A 15,980-nucleotide genomic window follows, 5' to 3' on the forward strand; every position below is an offset into this window, starting at 1 on the left:
AAAAAAGGACTTCCTGATTTCGTCCCTATAAATAGACAAGCATGATTATAATATGTGGAGCGCCCTCTAGGAAATCACGTCATGTTGCAACCTGAAGCTGTATCAGTAGTGAAGTTATACATTCATATTTTATTGTCAATGTAGACTATTAAATTTTTGGCCCTGTGGACTGATTTTCAATAAGTCTTCAAACTCTTTTTGACGGAAAAAAGCTGAAAACATCATAGTCATTTATTATCAAGATAGAAACTTAGCGGTTTTTATTCGCAATTTTGAGCCAACATTTAAATGTCTAAAGCCAAAATTATATTTCATTGCCTAGCTCTTATTAATTTTTTTTTTGTGCGAAACTTTTATTCCTCTTTTTTTAGCGGCCCCCGTAAGGGGAAAAAGCCGCTATTAGGTTTGTGCAAAATGTCCGTCTGTCCGTCTGTCCGTCTGTCCGTCTGTCCGTCTGTCACACTCAGATCTCGAAAACTAGAAGAGATATGAAAAATATTATTTCATCATTAAATCCGGCTTGAAAAGTTTAGATGCAACGGCTACTTTTGGTTTTCTAAAAGCAAACCGTTTAATTTATAAAATTAATTATGCAAGCGATTTTTTCATAAAAATACACCAATTCTAAAACAATTACGTAAATGTAAGGGAGGCAATGTTACAATATGCTAACAAAGATGGACAATTTTTGTGTATTTTCAGTATCACTAAGTCAAATATATTTTTAAAATGTACAGGAAATGTTTACAACAAATACAAATAATAGTTAAAGACGTTTTTTCTGGTCAACTAGCTGCTAAAATTAAAAGAAAACATTTCTGTTTGTTTATAAAGGCTAGTAATGCACTTTGTATGTAAATATCACGCACATTTTTTTAAATGGACTTTTATGCAGCGATTTTCGTGCAGTAGCGTAACGTCGCAACATGATCAGGTGCTAAACCAATTCCTTAAACTTTTTTTAAAAATCAGATTTTATTTATTTTTTGTTTAGTGCCCCCATCCGAATAAAAGAAGCTTATTTTTGTGCGTTTTGTCTGTTGGTCGGTCTGTCCGTCACGATTAGATTTAAAAAACTAGAACTCTAAAAGGTATTGAAAATCTGATTTACCCTTTAATGTTCCTCCCATAACATCTCAATAGTTTTAAGTATCTAAAATTGATTGTTCCGGATTTTTTTGTGCAAAACTAATCAACGCCAACAAATGTTTGTTTGCTCGTCTAACTTATATTACATTCAATTTCCATGCTTAAACGTTGCAAAAACACATTATCAATAATATGTTGTTCTGTTTTTTTATGTAAATAGCATATTAATGCTAAATCATAATCTCTATACTGACTTATATTTCATTAATTGTAAAAATGTTCCGGATATTGTTTTATAAAACATGAATTATGCCTAATGATTGTTTGAAATCGCATAAGGCTTTTAAAAAAAGTAATTTACTAGAATTGATTACTGAAAATTACTTTTTAGACATTTAATTTTCTTGTAAAACATAACATAGAAGTTTTGTAATCGATAAAGAAAGTTCCGGATTTTGTTTCTTACAAATCGTCGCCAGAAATTTCCGAATTTATTTAAAAATCTACTAACGCCAAATAATTGTTTGAACTCCCTCTTCTAATTAATAAACAAATAATCTTCTCATTTACGAAATAATGTTTTTACGGATTTTTATGAAAAATATTTTAACTCACTACTCTCTTACAGTACATTTAACTTTCTACCTTAAACATTAAAAAATCTAATTATCGTTAATATTATGTTCCGATTTTTAAGGAAAACAGAATCCAAACACCAAAGTAAGGTATGAAAATCTCTCCACGTGGCTGTAGTACATCTAATTTTTATACGAGACCATCCAAAAAATTTAATTAACGGTATTACATTTATCTGAAATTCTCTTTTTCTTTTACTATTTATACAAACATCCGGAACAATCTATTATATAAACTTTTCAATTGTGTTCATACCTAAAAATTATTGCGATGTTTTGAAATGTAAAAAACGATTAATCAATTTTTAATAACTTTTAGTTGTTTTTTTTTATATCAAGATAACGGACAGACCGACTGACAGACAAAACGCAAAAACAATGTGGCTTTGATCCTTTTTAAATAATATCTATTAGAACTCAGTGCACCAATGTCTATGAACCCTCGTTAAATATCTCGTGTAAATAAAGACATTTTTTTTTATGGTACCGGTGAGGTAATGGAATTTTTTTTCTTTGACGTCATATGAATGGACTCTTTAAATGTAATGTTAAAAGAACGCACTCGGTGCACCAATGTCTATTAACCCTCGAAAAAATTGCTTGTATTAATGAAAACATATTTTAGTCTAACTAAGCCGTGTGACGTAGTGTTGTTTTTTTCCTTTGACGTCACATGGAATGAATTCTTTAAATGAAATGCTAAAAGAACGCACTCGGTGCACCAATGTCTATGAACACTCGAGAAATGGCTCGTGTTGATAAAGGTGATTTTTAGTCTAGCTAGGCCTTGTGACGTAGTGTTTTTTTTTCCTTTGACGTCATATGGAATGAATTCTTTAAATGAAATGCTAAAAGAACGCACTCGGTGCACCAATGTCTATGAACACTCGATAAAAGGCTCGTAATGATGAAGGCGATTTTTATTCTAGCTGGGCCGTGTGACGTAGTGTTTTTTTTCCTTTGACGTCATATGGAATGAATTCTTTAAATGAAATGCTTAAAGAACGCACTCGGTGCACCAAAGTCTATGAACACTCGATAAATGGCTCTTATAGATGAAGGCGATTTTTAGTCTAGCTAGGCCGTGTGACGTAGTGTTTTTTTCTCCCTCTGACGTTATATGGAATTAATTCTTCAAATGAAATGAAAAAAGAACTCGGTATAGTAATGTTTATTAAGCCTCGTTATGTGACTCGCGTTTAAAAAAGGAATGATATCTTGATTTAGATCTAATCTAGATTTTTTAAACTAGATCTAGATTTTTATTACAGTATATCTAGATCTGGATTTATATTCTAATTAAAATTATTTTAGAGTCTAGATCTAGAATTTCTAGATCTAGTTTAGACTAAAATAGACTAGATTAAGATGTAGAATTTCAATTTCTAAACTTAAAGTGTAAAAAAAAAGTGTAGATTTTCATTTCCAAACGTTTTGATCAATATTGTAATGTTTTAATATACTAAAACTAATCTACTATTTTTTTTATTAAATTTAGATTTAAATTTACGGCAAATGAATCTTTGAAACATTATTACTTTTGACCATCGGATGGCTGCCTGGTCGTGCGGTTTGCGCGCTGGACTGTCGTTCAGATTTATGGATGGCCCAGGGTTCAAACCCTGCCCGCTCCCATCCCCCGTCGTCCTGCGGGAGGTTTGGACTAGGAAGTAATTATCTTCAACTCTGAAGGAACATCCGAAACGTGTAAAACATTTTACATCAAAATTAAATAACCTCTTGAATATTATTTGCGAATATGCAGATCCGACAGGGATCCGACTTCGACGGGGGCCGCCTCTGAGTTTGTGTAACACAAACTCTCTTTGTAATCTTGTTTTTTTAAATCTAGATGTTAATTATAAAGCACCTCAGATCCAGCGTCTGTCCTCTGTAGGGGATTTTCTTTTGGCCTAAAATGTATATCCTGTGACCTTTGTGAGTGACCTTTTGCTGTCTCGTTCTGAGTCTGCACTGGATTATAGCGTGAGAAAGTTAAACTCTTTATGTTGTCTGTTGTATTTATGTGTATTTTTCTGTTGTGTTTTCTTAATATGAGAAAAGAGTCCTTGATATCACAACACATTTCCATAAGGATCAATAAAGCAGTCTTAATCTTAATAAAAAATATTTCTAATCGCACAGATTTATTAATTTTAGTCTAGATCAATTATAGAAATGATCAAAACTAATAGATACAATTAAAATTAATATAGGCTTTGTTTAAAAAAGTATTGTTTATATTCTTCTCTTTTAATAGCATTGTTTTATATACCTAACTATCTAATGCTTGAATTCTTTCATATTTAAAGACTACTTTGGAATTGAATTGTAGTTCTGATCTCAGGAGTCATGATTTCAAATCCCATTGTAGACTTGGTAAATGCATTATGAAATTTTTCGACACCCATGAATCCAACCAATTCTAATGGAGGCTTGATATTAGTTGGAAAACATAAAGGCTGTTTGTCGTTGTGTTGACCATATAACGTTTTCGTTAACGGACTGCCATATAAACAGATGGCTTTACACCATTTGCCTTACCAATTGCAAGGTTGGAAAAAGGTACAGTAATTTACGATTATAGAAAACACAATTTTCAATTTCATTTCAAAATTATTGCCAAATATAAAGTTGATCTAAACTGTTTATTTACGTGATAACAATATATAAAATAATTTGTAAAATATATTTTTATCACATAAATGTGTCACCGATTCTTCTGAAATGTCTTCCTCAAACAACATATAGAACACATCTAATAAAATGTCGCTTTTAATTGAATGGAAACAAATATTACAAACATTAGATAAAGTAAACATCATACATAAACACGGCTTGCTTGTCAAGGATGTACACTTGATTGGAAGAATGAATGAGATGATAGGGCTTGGTGAATGGCTGGGGGCTCCTCTATTTCTTGGCAGACTTAGTTGGTGTATAGTTTAACTTGGTGATGGAGATAGTTTGAAAGTAGACGTTAACTTTATAACCTCGCCAAACCTATAGTGCAAAGAAAACATTTCATTAGATGATAAGTAACTATCTATCTAAGGGGAGGTAATCCAACACATACAAAACCTATAACTATAGTGCAAAGAAAACATTACATTAGACGATTAGTAACTATTTAAGGGGAGGTAATCGAACATCTACAAAAACCTACAACTCAAAGAAAGCATTCCATCAGATTATTAATAACTATTGATTCCAGTGCAATGAAAACATTTCATTAGACTTCTTCCTCTTCTTTGTTCTCATTGTTATGTTGGAGCGTTCTGCAAAGAAAACATTACATTAGACCAGTTGTGGGCAATTTACGGACCGCGGGCATTATGCGGCCCCCCGAAGTGTTTTATGCGGGCCGCCGACATCTATAGAAATCAGGTGTGCCCACAGTATATAAATAGAAAAATGCAAATATTAAAAATAACATACACATAGATTATTGAAACTGTCTTATTATAAAAGTTTTAAGTAAAGGAAGATTATGCTTATTGCCTATACATCAATACACTCGATTCAAGACACAATCTCTAAGTGTTGGGTGGGCTTGAAACAAGATGGCAAGTGTAACAACTGATGGAGCTTGATCTTTGACTGATAAAATTCTTTTTTTAAATATAAAATATCCCAACCATAAACTCTAAACGGGAAAGTATGCACAAAGCTGCATACCATTTCTACATTAATATGGCCATAATTTCATTGTGATTAAAGTTATTAGAGCTAAGGGTGTTAACCACGAGTAGTTCCGATTTATGAACAAAATAATCCAATGTATCCGTAAGCTTATCATGGCAAAGGCAAATGAGATATACAATCTCATTGAATAAATTGTTAAGATACTTGAAAGGACATTGACTGTGACGTTGTTACCAATGTTTCTAATGAAGAGTGAAAGACAGATATCATGTGTTTTTACTATATATTTACAATTGCAATTGTTTTTGTTTTTTACATATAAAATGTAAATGCATGTTAAATCTTTTCAAACAAGGCTTTCCCATGTCTACAAGCAAGCAAAGGAAATTAGGTTTGTCATTTTCCTTTGCTGAAAGTAGAAACTAGTTTTAGTGAAATAATTAAAAGTTCAACACTTATTAAGATTATTTAATTGTGCAATTTATAAAGGCAAAATTTAAGACGTCAAGAACCAGTTTTCAATACCATTAGCTCACCATTTATCGCAGAAGCTGATTCAGCTCCAGAGGACAAAACTTCAAACAAAGAGAAGTTCCAGTTAATACTACCACGGGAGTCTTATAGGTGCCAGAAGCTGAATTCCACTCTTTAAAAAAATTGCTACTGTCAATGCTATTTGGGTACACATACATCTGTTCATCTTCTTCTTCGTTATCAATTTACTTGTTGCAGGTTTGGAGAGTCTTGTTCAGGTCTCTTGATTTTGTGTGCACCATTAAAGGTTATGGTCAGCATTCTCTGGTGATGCTCCACAAAGGAAGGTTTCGTTCGTCCCGATATTTAACTTCCGGAACATAAATTATTGTCTCATTCAGTGAGCAAGCTTTCTTTATTGAAACTAAACAAGTATAATCACAGAGCAATGTTGACTGACTGTAATTTGACAGCAGTCACAAGGGTAACAACTAGTAAGCCAGTTCCACAGTTCTGGAACATTATGCACGAGTTTAAAAAGAAAAATACTGCAAAATAAGTACAACTGTATTTTCATGGACATATTGTGATATAAAAGACAACAGCAATTGAATCATTGCTAGCTCTTAATGTAATTTTTTCAACGTGAAGTGTAAAAAAATAGAAGAAACGTGAATATAATACAGTGTAAAAAAACAATCTACACAGTTAGCAGAGCGTATCTTTCTAAGATATATATATTTATATATATAAATATTTTTTTAATGCGGCCCTTGATACAAAAAGATTGCCCACCCCTACATTAGAAGATTAGAAACTATTTAAGAGGAGGTAATCTGACACTACAAAACCTATAACTCAAAGAAATCATTCCCTCAGATGATTAGTAACTATTTATTCCAGGGGAGGTAATACAAACACACAAAAAAACTATATTGCAAAGAAAACATTACATTAAACAATTAGTAACTATTTAAGACCTATAGCTCAAAGCAAGAAATCATTGAAGGCAGAGGTGTAGTGAACTAAACCTGCGATCGAGGCAAGAAACTGTATCGCCCCCCCCCACCCCAAACCCAATTGTCATGGACATCACTTAGAAATATAGGAATTTAAATACAAAGTATTTAATAACACACAATACATGAACATGTATTACCTAACTAAAATATCAACAATAATTGTATTTTTTGGCTCATCTCTGAGTTTGGCACCTGGCCATGGTACATGGACAACTCTAGGGGGCATAGTGCCTACTTCCCCCTTCCGATTTGATGATTATTACTTATATAATCAAGAGGACGTAATCCAACACCCACAAGTCCTAGTCCATTACTAAAACGAAAAAAAAAAACAAGATTAAGTATTTGGTATACTCTATATTACAAAGCCATGACAAGAAAAACGACAAATCTAAAATGACTATTTTTTCACACAGACACTACCAACATTAACATGCTCAAACTGTAGTATATAGTTACATCTGGTAGTCTTTACTATAGTCATCAGAATTATATCTATAGGGATCTAGTTGCTGAATTTAGAGAAGTATTAAATAGTCTTCACTATAGTCACATACAACATATCTATAGGGATCTAGTTGCTGAATTAGAGAAGTATTAAATAGTCTTCACTATAGTCACAGACAACATATCTATAGGGATCTAGTTGCTGAATTAGAGAAGTATTAAATAGTCTTCACTATAGTCACATACAACATATCTATAGGGATCTAGTTGCTGAATTAGAGAAGTATTAAATAGTCTTCACTATAGTCACATACAACATATCTATAGGGATCTAGTTGCTGAATAAGAGAAGTATTAAATAGTCTTCACTAAAGTCACACGAAACATATCTATAGGGATCTAGTTGCTGAATTAGAGAAGTCTGGTCCGTACAGACTACAATAATGTAAAAGAAACATAAATATGGAATTAATTAAAACTATTTTTTTATTTCTACGGTTTCGTGGCTTGAATCTTGTGGAGTTATTTGTTATTTGTTGTTTGTTAATTATTTTGCGCATATCAACTAAGACTGCTAGATCACATGATTGTACCAGACATGTAGCAGAGCCAAGTTCAAGAACACACAGTGAACGAGCTCAGGGGAAGTAATCAGCTAAAGGTAGACATGCGTGCTAAAATACTTGGCATTCAAATTTCTTGTTCATATACTTGAGCTATGAGGCTATTAATGAACTCGAAGTTACCTCCCCTCTTACATCATGCGGTCTATAGGGCAGATAATGTAAGTAAAGGACATCTGTTTGTGGTCTGCGGTTAACGAGTGTGTCATGTGGCCAGCACAATGACCAACCGCCTTTACTTTCCCCAACTAAAATCAAGAGTTTAGTTTAACAAGACAGTAAATCTAAAGTTTCAAAGATCCTATATCCTAAATTTAATACGATAAAAAAGCTTGCCTGCTCGTAATTAATATTAAATGAAGATTTCTACCTACTACAATATAGTAGGCTGGGGTGTTTTTTTTTCTCAATTTACAACCGCCCACACTGTCATAGCCTACATTGATCTCGATTTCTCAAATGATTATACTTCATATGTATACCTGACCGAATATGTCCATACGACCATATATATATATATGGCTCCTTTTGTCTCGAAAGGCAATGGATGCGCCCAAATGAGTCACTGGTTTTGGCTTAATCTTGAGACGGGGCAGAATCTGGTGTGGCTAATCAAGCCAATTCTAGAACGGCAGACTTTGCCACAATTCGTACATGTGTATGCCTCTGATTTAGGGCTAGCAGACAGGGCAGCTTTCTTTTTATCCCTCTTGATTAAGGCCGCTTCAATTCTTTTGTTCTCAGCAAGGGTTGTCCCAGCACGCACAGTCTGTCTCCATGCACTCCGGTCTTTGGCTATGTTTTCCCACATACTTTCGCTGATGCCTGAGGCTCTCATGTCTCGCTTGCAGACATCTCTATATGTTAGTCTTGGGCGGCCCTTGGGTCTGACTCCTTCCACAAGCTCAGCATATAAGATATCTTTCGGGATTCTGCCATCTGGCATGCGGGTGACATGTCCGAGCCAGCGTAATCTTCTTTGTGTCAGGAGAGCATACATGCTGTTAATATTGGCCAATCTTAAAACTTCCTGATTGGAGACATGGTCCCTCCAAGAGATGCCCATTATGCGTCTCAGGCAGCGCAAGTGGAAACTATTCAATCTGTGCTCTTGGTACATGTATGTTGACCAGCTCTCACTGCCATAAAGGAGAGTGCTCACAACACAGGCGTTGTAGACTAGGATTTTGGTCGCTGTGGTCAATTTACCATTTTCCCAGACGCGCTTGGAGAGTTTTGCCAATGCTGTGGTAGCTTTTCCTATCCTTTTTGTCAGCTCGATGTCTAAGTCTAGGTTACTGACAATTGTTGAACCCAAGTAGGTAAATTCCTGCACCACTGAAAGGGTGTGGTTCCCAATTTGTATTATAGGTATTTCTGCGACGTCTTGTGCCAGGATTTCGGTCTTGGAGAGACTTATAGTAAGGCTAAACTCTTGACAAGCAGCTGCTAAGGCGTTCACTAGCTTCTGTAGACCTCCTTGTGAGTGAGATACGAGTGCCGCGTCATCGGCAAACAGCAGCTCCCTTATCAAGATACGACGCCTTTTCGTTTTGGCTTTAAGACGTGCCAGGTTAAAGAGCCTTCCATCGGATCTGCTATGGATGTATATTCCGTCTTCCAGGGATTTAAAAGCACTGGATAGTACGACTGAGAAGAAGATGCCAAATAGTGTAGGGGCCAGTACACATCCTTGTTTGACACCGCTCTTAATGGAGAATGGCCTGGAGGAAGAACTTTCAAACTGAACGGTGCCCTGCATATTTTCGTGAAAAGCTGACACTAGTTTTCCTAACTTATTTGGGCAGCCGATTCTCTCTAGTACAGCAAACAGACCGCTTCTGCTAACAAGGTCAAAGGCCTTGGTCAAATCAATAAATGCTATGAAGAGGGGCTGCTTTTGTTCTCTGCTCTTCTCCTGTAGCTGCCGAAGAGAGAAAATCATATCTGTTGTAGATCTACCTGCCCTAAAGCCACACTGCGACTCTGGATAAACACGATCTGCCAGGATCTGTAATCGCTTTAGTAATACTCTAGCAAAAGCCTTTCCGACTATGCTAAGCAGTGAGATGCCTCTGTAATTGTTACAATCAGAGCGGTCGCCTTTATTTTTATAAATTGTAACAATGTTGGAGTCTTTCAATTCCTGGGGGACCATTCCTTGTTCCCAGCACAAGCTTAGCAGTTCATGGAGTGGTTTGATTAGGGCATGTTTTCCAGCCTGAATTACTTCAGCAGGAATGCCATCTCCTCCGGGTGTTTTCCCATGTGCAAGCATGTCAATGGCAATGCTCAGCTCCTTTACTGAGGGCGTTTCGTCTAATTCCGTCAAAACTGGAAGTGATGGGAAGTTGGAAACAGCATTTGGTGAGATGGCGTTTTCAATCTGGTAGAGTTCTGCATAGTGTTCAACCCATCGTTCCATTTGCAGCGCACGATCGCTGATGATTGAGCCATCTTTTGACTTGAGCGGAGCACACTTGCTGGTGTGAGGTCCAAAGGCTTTTCTCATGCCCTCATATAGTCCTCTTATGTTACCACAGTCGGCACAAGATTGAATATCTTCGCATAGCTCCTGCCAGTATTTGTTAGCACATTGTCTCGCTACTCTTTGGGCATTGTTACGTGCAGCTCTGAGCCTTTTTAAGTTGCTTGGGGTGGGATCCTTCTTGTAGATTAGCATGGCTGCTCTCTTGTTCGTAGTGGCAGTTTCCATTTCTGGTAGACTAGCTTCAAACCAGTCTTCGCTTTTCTTGGTTTTGTTTCCAAAGACCAGTGATGATGTTTGTAGATTGTATCACGCATAAACGTCCAGCTCTAATGGGTGCTTAGAGCTTAGTTTAAAACGACAAGTAGGCTGGAAACTTGCACCAAGCAACAAAAGAAGAAAAATTAAACTGAAAAAGAAAATCCCTGTCATGCGACTGGCCACTTGGAATGTCAGGACAATGTGTCCTGGTCTCACTGATGATCTAAGGCAGATCGACGATGCAAGGAAGACGGCAGTTATAAACAACGAGCTAAAAAGGCTACATATCGACATTGCAGCCCTGCAAGAAACCCGACTGGCCGAAAACGGCATGCTCCGCGAGACTGACTACACTTTCTTTTGGAAAGGGAAAGCACAGGATGAGACTCGAATACATGGTGTGGGCTTTGCTGTCAAGAACAGTCTTCTTCCCATGATAGTCCCTCCAGTTGGTGGCTCGGAACGGCTACTAAGCATAAGTATGATGACAGCATCTGGAAAAGTCACTCTAATTAGTGCCTATGCCCCCACACTAAGCTCGCTTCAGGAGGACAAAGACAAGTTCTATGAAGACCTCAAAGAAGCCATTGCAAACATTCCTCAAAAAGAACATATGATCCTTCTAGGTGACTTCAATGCCAGAGTAGGATCAGATCACACTACCTGGCCAGACTGTCTTGGGCTTTTTGGAATCGGAAAGATGAATGAGAACGGACAAAGACTGCTTGAATTCTGCACATACCATAAGCTCTGCATTACCAACACATACTTCAGAACAAAACCACAGCACTGTGTCTCATGGAGGCACCCTAGGTCTGGGCACTGGCACCAGCTGGATATGATACTGACACGAAAAAAGGACATTGGAAATATACTGCTGACACGTAGCTACCAAAGCGCGGATTGTGATACTGATCATACTTTAGTGTCCTGCCGGACAAGACTGCTGCCAACTAAGATCCACACATCACAGGGAAAAAGAAAATCACGCCTGAATACTACTAGCACAAAAAATCCTGATCTTTGCACCGAATTTGAGAACAAATTAGAGGAAGCTTTTAAAAACTTCTCTGTGACTGAGGTAGAAAAAAGCTGGACGTTTATGCGTGATACGACCATAGGTTACTTTAAAAGACTAAAAGGATGCAGGAACTTGTGTCATCCTTCTGAATCAAAAGAAAACAAATTATATGCTTAAAAAAAAATGTTTTCAAACCCTAGCCAATACAATTACTAATATTTTGATTTCTGCTTACTAGAACAAACATGCTTATAAATTTCCAATGGTCTTATTTTCCGAAAAGAAGTAGAGAAATATGTGACTCTTATCTCCCTTAAATGTTAAAAATATGTGTCTGTTGCTTGAACTGATTGATACAAATAGCTGAGCAATTAAATGTTGCATTTATTGTAAAATGTTTGACATGTTTCGGATGTTCCTTCAGAGTTGAAGATAATTACTTCCTAGTCCAAATCTCCCGCAGCACGACGGGGGATGGGAGCGGGCAGGGTTTGAACTCGGGACCATCGATAAATCTGACGAAAGTCCAGCGTGCTAACCGCACGACCAGGCAGCCATTTAAGCTAACAGATTGATTACTTCTTTTTATGTTACACGTATAAGGCAAAGGCGTATTAAAGATTAAGATGTTAATTGTAATTATTTTTTTTAAATTTATTTTAATTATGAGAAATTAAAGCATTAGATGATTTTGTTCATTTTAGCAGTTTCATTCTATAATCAAATTTAAATCATGCCTTGGTCACTTGGCCTTTTAAAGGTAGTCATGGGTCAAGGTCAATCAGAAGTAGCCATGAAACGTATCCGTGAATGTGACAAAAATTATTATTGGCTGTGTCTCAAGAACCTTCACCTTGTAACTGCTCTTAAAAAGGTTACAGTCTGCTATAGAAATAATTAGTTGCTAACACATAAAGCAGTTACATAGATAAAGATGTACTGTAATATACACAATTACTTTAGTGTCTAATGGGAATCTTCTTTCAGAAAATCAACACCATGCAACCTCATAATCGCTTGACACAAACTGACAGTCTATAATTTATCACATCAATAATATGTGATCTTATCGTATTTCAAAACGTGCCTTTCTGTACAAGTTTATTTAAGTCAATGTACTTGAACAGTAATACCCGACCTTATTCGACCTCCAGGCAATTTTAATTTCCGACACTCGTGTTGCGGGCCATATGGACGAAAATGTATTGAAACGAAATGAAATTGAGCTGAAACTATTTGATAAGAAGCCCGTGGATCTAGTACTTACATTAAGGAAAGGAACATTTCACGTTCTTCTTTTTTTTTTATACCTTCCAGAAAATGGCTTCATTTCTTTACTTACAAAATGAACAACATTGTAGCTAGCTACACCGCCGACTTCTTGTATCTATTTGGTCTCTAGGCGTAGTTTAACATTCTTTTTATTCGCAGTTTAAATAAACAATGACGTCATATTTGTTGTATCTATGTGTTTATCTTATTTTAAAGAATAGGTTTGATCATATTCTTAGACAAGACTACCTATCAAATTCCTCATTCAAGATACGGAAGTAAAAAAAAAACAAACTATATTTATAACCAAATATACATACGTCGTTATCTTTATTTTAACCTAAAAATATATGGGGAGTTTTTTTTTAGACAATCTTTTTTTAATAATATGGTAGTACAGTTTTTTTTTTTACTTTTTATACAAAAAAAAAAAAAAAGAAAAGAAAAAATCTTTACAAAAAAAATGCATCCCTAAGACTTTCAACCTTGCACCTTTGGCTTTAGAAGCCAACATTCAACGTAAATACCATAGGAACAATGTAGATTACCAATTTAGGTTATATAAACAACAAATAATAATTGGGTTGTGAGATATTCAAAGATTATGTACATAAACAAAAATTTGTCAGTTACGTAATAACCATACATTTCCCTTTTTTTTACTAATTCTTTTCAATGAGTCGAAGTCATCATTTGACATTTTTCAAGTTTGTTGGCTTTAATAAAATCTATGGACTCATTCCCTCTTGTGATAATTAGCTTTACATGAGTGACAAAGTTTCTAAATAATAACATATTAATGAAATTATAATATGCTAATGTAACAAATATTATTTTAAGTAATCAGTTGAAATACTAGAGCCTAGGATAACTGCATCAAGTAAACAAAAATATTACATATAAATGACGATTATTACAATTATCTGTTACTGTTGTTCCAATTGATTCGCTGGAAAAAATAGATGTACACAATTATGTCTTCAGTAAAAAGACTGTTTACATATGAGGCGCAACAGAGATATGGCTGCATTTGAATGTTTCAGTAAAATTCCAAAACTGTGTTCGAAATCAGAATTATGTTTCAGCTTGTCCATCAACATACGTGGTTAATCTAGATTTAGTGCGTAACAAAGTTAGTGAATATGCCAAGAAATAGTCTGGATGTAGCCACCACAGGAGACTTCCGCCTTGTTGTGGCTAATTAAAAGTAGAGATTTCTAATATTTTCAGACTGCAGGAGACACAAGTTATCCATTAGTTTAATTTCATTTTGTAGTGAATTCAGTAATAATAATCTTTATATTTAAAAATAAAACTAAATATACAATTAAACGTAAAAACAGTAAGCCTTAATAGACAATAATTTAAAAGGAACTCTTCTTACTTCTTAGGATTTGAAAGAAAGCCATGACATAATTTGCGTTTCATGATAATATTGGCAATGTCTTTGATTCCGAAGAGAAATGGCTGAGTGCAGTGTTTCACGTAACTACGCAAACCCAACTGCGACATGCATATTTTCCCGAATTTTGTGCCGTTGTCTGCTGGCGGTCAATTTAAGTTTAATTTCCGTCTTTTTACGCCTTCTTCAATAATGGCTTTTCTTTGAGTCTCAAATCTTTGTCCCGAAGCTTTTGTGAGAGCTCTCCAACTGTCTGCCTGAGAATGCTGCCAGGTATTTTCCTCTATGCCAGTGAGGGCGAAATGGCGCCTGAGAGGATCTTTATAGCGCTTACGGGGGACATCTATGTAACTCCGTCCTACTTTAAGCTTGCCATAGAAGATCGCCTTTATTCCATGCGGGATAAGTGTTATTGACTGCATACAAATAATTAAATAAATGACATTTTGTTTATATATACCTGCTACCGCTTCTTTATATGGGTTTTTTTAATGGGGGTTAGGGCGGTATGGGCGGTAGGTCAAAATAGGTTAAAGACAACTGAATGAAATGATATTATTTACTGTCCACCTACTTATGGGCTACCATGTGTATGTGTGTTTAGCGATCAAAAGGAGGGGAGGGTAGCTATCGCGGTAGACTTATCCAAAAATGCCCCATGAATTATCGAACTTTTAAAGTTATAAACCATATAATTACTCATGTGACTTTTAATTTTTGTTTAAATGCAGTAAACTAAAAAAAAATATAAAGCCCCTAGATCAGTAGATAAACATCTGTACAAATACACATCGCAGCTGTCAATTTCCTAGAAGACTAGTCTAGAGACTGCAATGACTAATGCGCGGTCATCCGTGAAAGCCTTGTGCTTTGTTGCACTTGGCTGCCCCGCAGTCAACATGTTAATCATCGTAGCAAGTCTGGAAGTGGTGGGTGTGTACTGCCTGGCGTGCTGACGTCAGGACACTTTATGTGACCTTTTAACTTCTCTGTTTTTCGTTTAGGTGATAGTTTGGGCTGGCCTTTTTTCTTTTTCTAGTCACGTCTATGACGTGATGATTGATACTTAAAAGTGATAACAACAAAGTCATAGAATATGTCCTCGGGTGGGGGGGGGGGATAGAGACCCAACAGCTAGAGGCCCTAGCAATGCAATGAAAATGTCATTACTAGCGAAGTACTAAATCTCGAGATAATAATGGATTCAATAAAAAATACCCAGTTTTTTTGTTTTTTTTTGTGCTCGTAAAATCTCCATAGCTACCTCCACGTAATCAGTTTATTGCTGTCGTTGTTTATCGAGGATGGCTGCCTGGTCGTGCGGTTTGCACGCTGGACTGTCGTTCGGACTTATCGATGGTCCCGGGTTCAAACCCTGCCCGCTCCCATCCCCCGCCGTCCTGCGGGAGGTTTGGACTAGGAAGTAATTATCTTCAACTCTGAAGGAACATCCGAAATTAGTAAAACAACAAACATTTTGTTACCACTTCCTTGTATGGTCTGTATTGTATGGTCTGTATTGTATGGTCTGTATTGTATGGTCTGTATTGTATGGTCTGTATTGTATGGTCTGTATTGTATGGTCTGTATTGTATGGTCTG

General features: G+C 35.9%; 1 protein-coding gene across 2 annotated transcripts in view; it reads right to left on the minus strand.

Annotated features, from left to right (window-relative positions):
• LOC106074990 (uncharacterized) overlaps positions 1–15,980 on the minus strand; it is a 122,202-nt gene that overhangs the window by 87,788 nt on the left and 18,434 nt on the right. The gene's annotated exons all lie outside the window — the stretch shown is intronic.

Source organism: Biomphalaria glabrata, chromosome 14 (assembly GCF_947242115.1).
Source record: "Biomphalaria glabrata chromosome 14, xgBioGlab47.1, whole genome shotgun sequence".
Lineage (NCBI taxonomy): Eukaryota > Metazoa > Mollusca > Gastropoda > Planorbidae > Biomphalaria > Biomphalaria glabrata.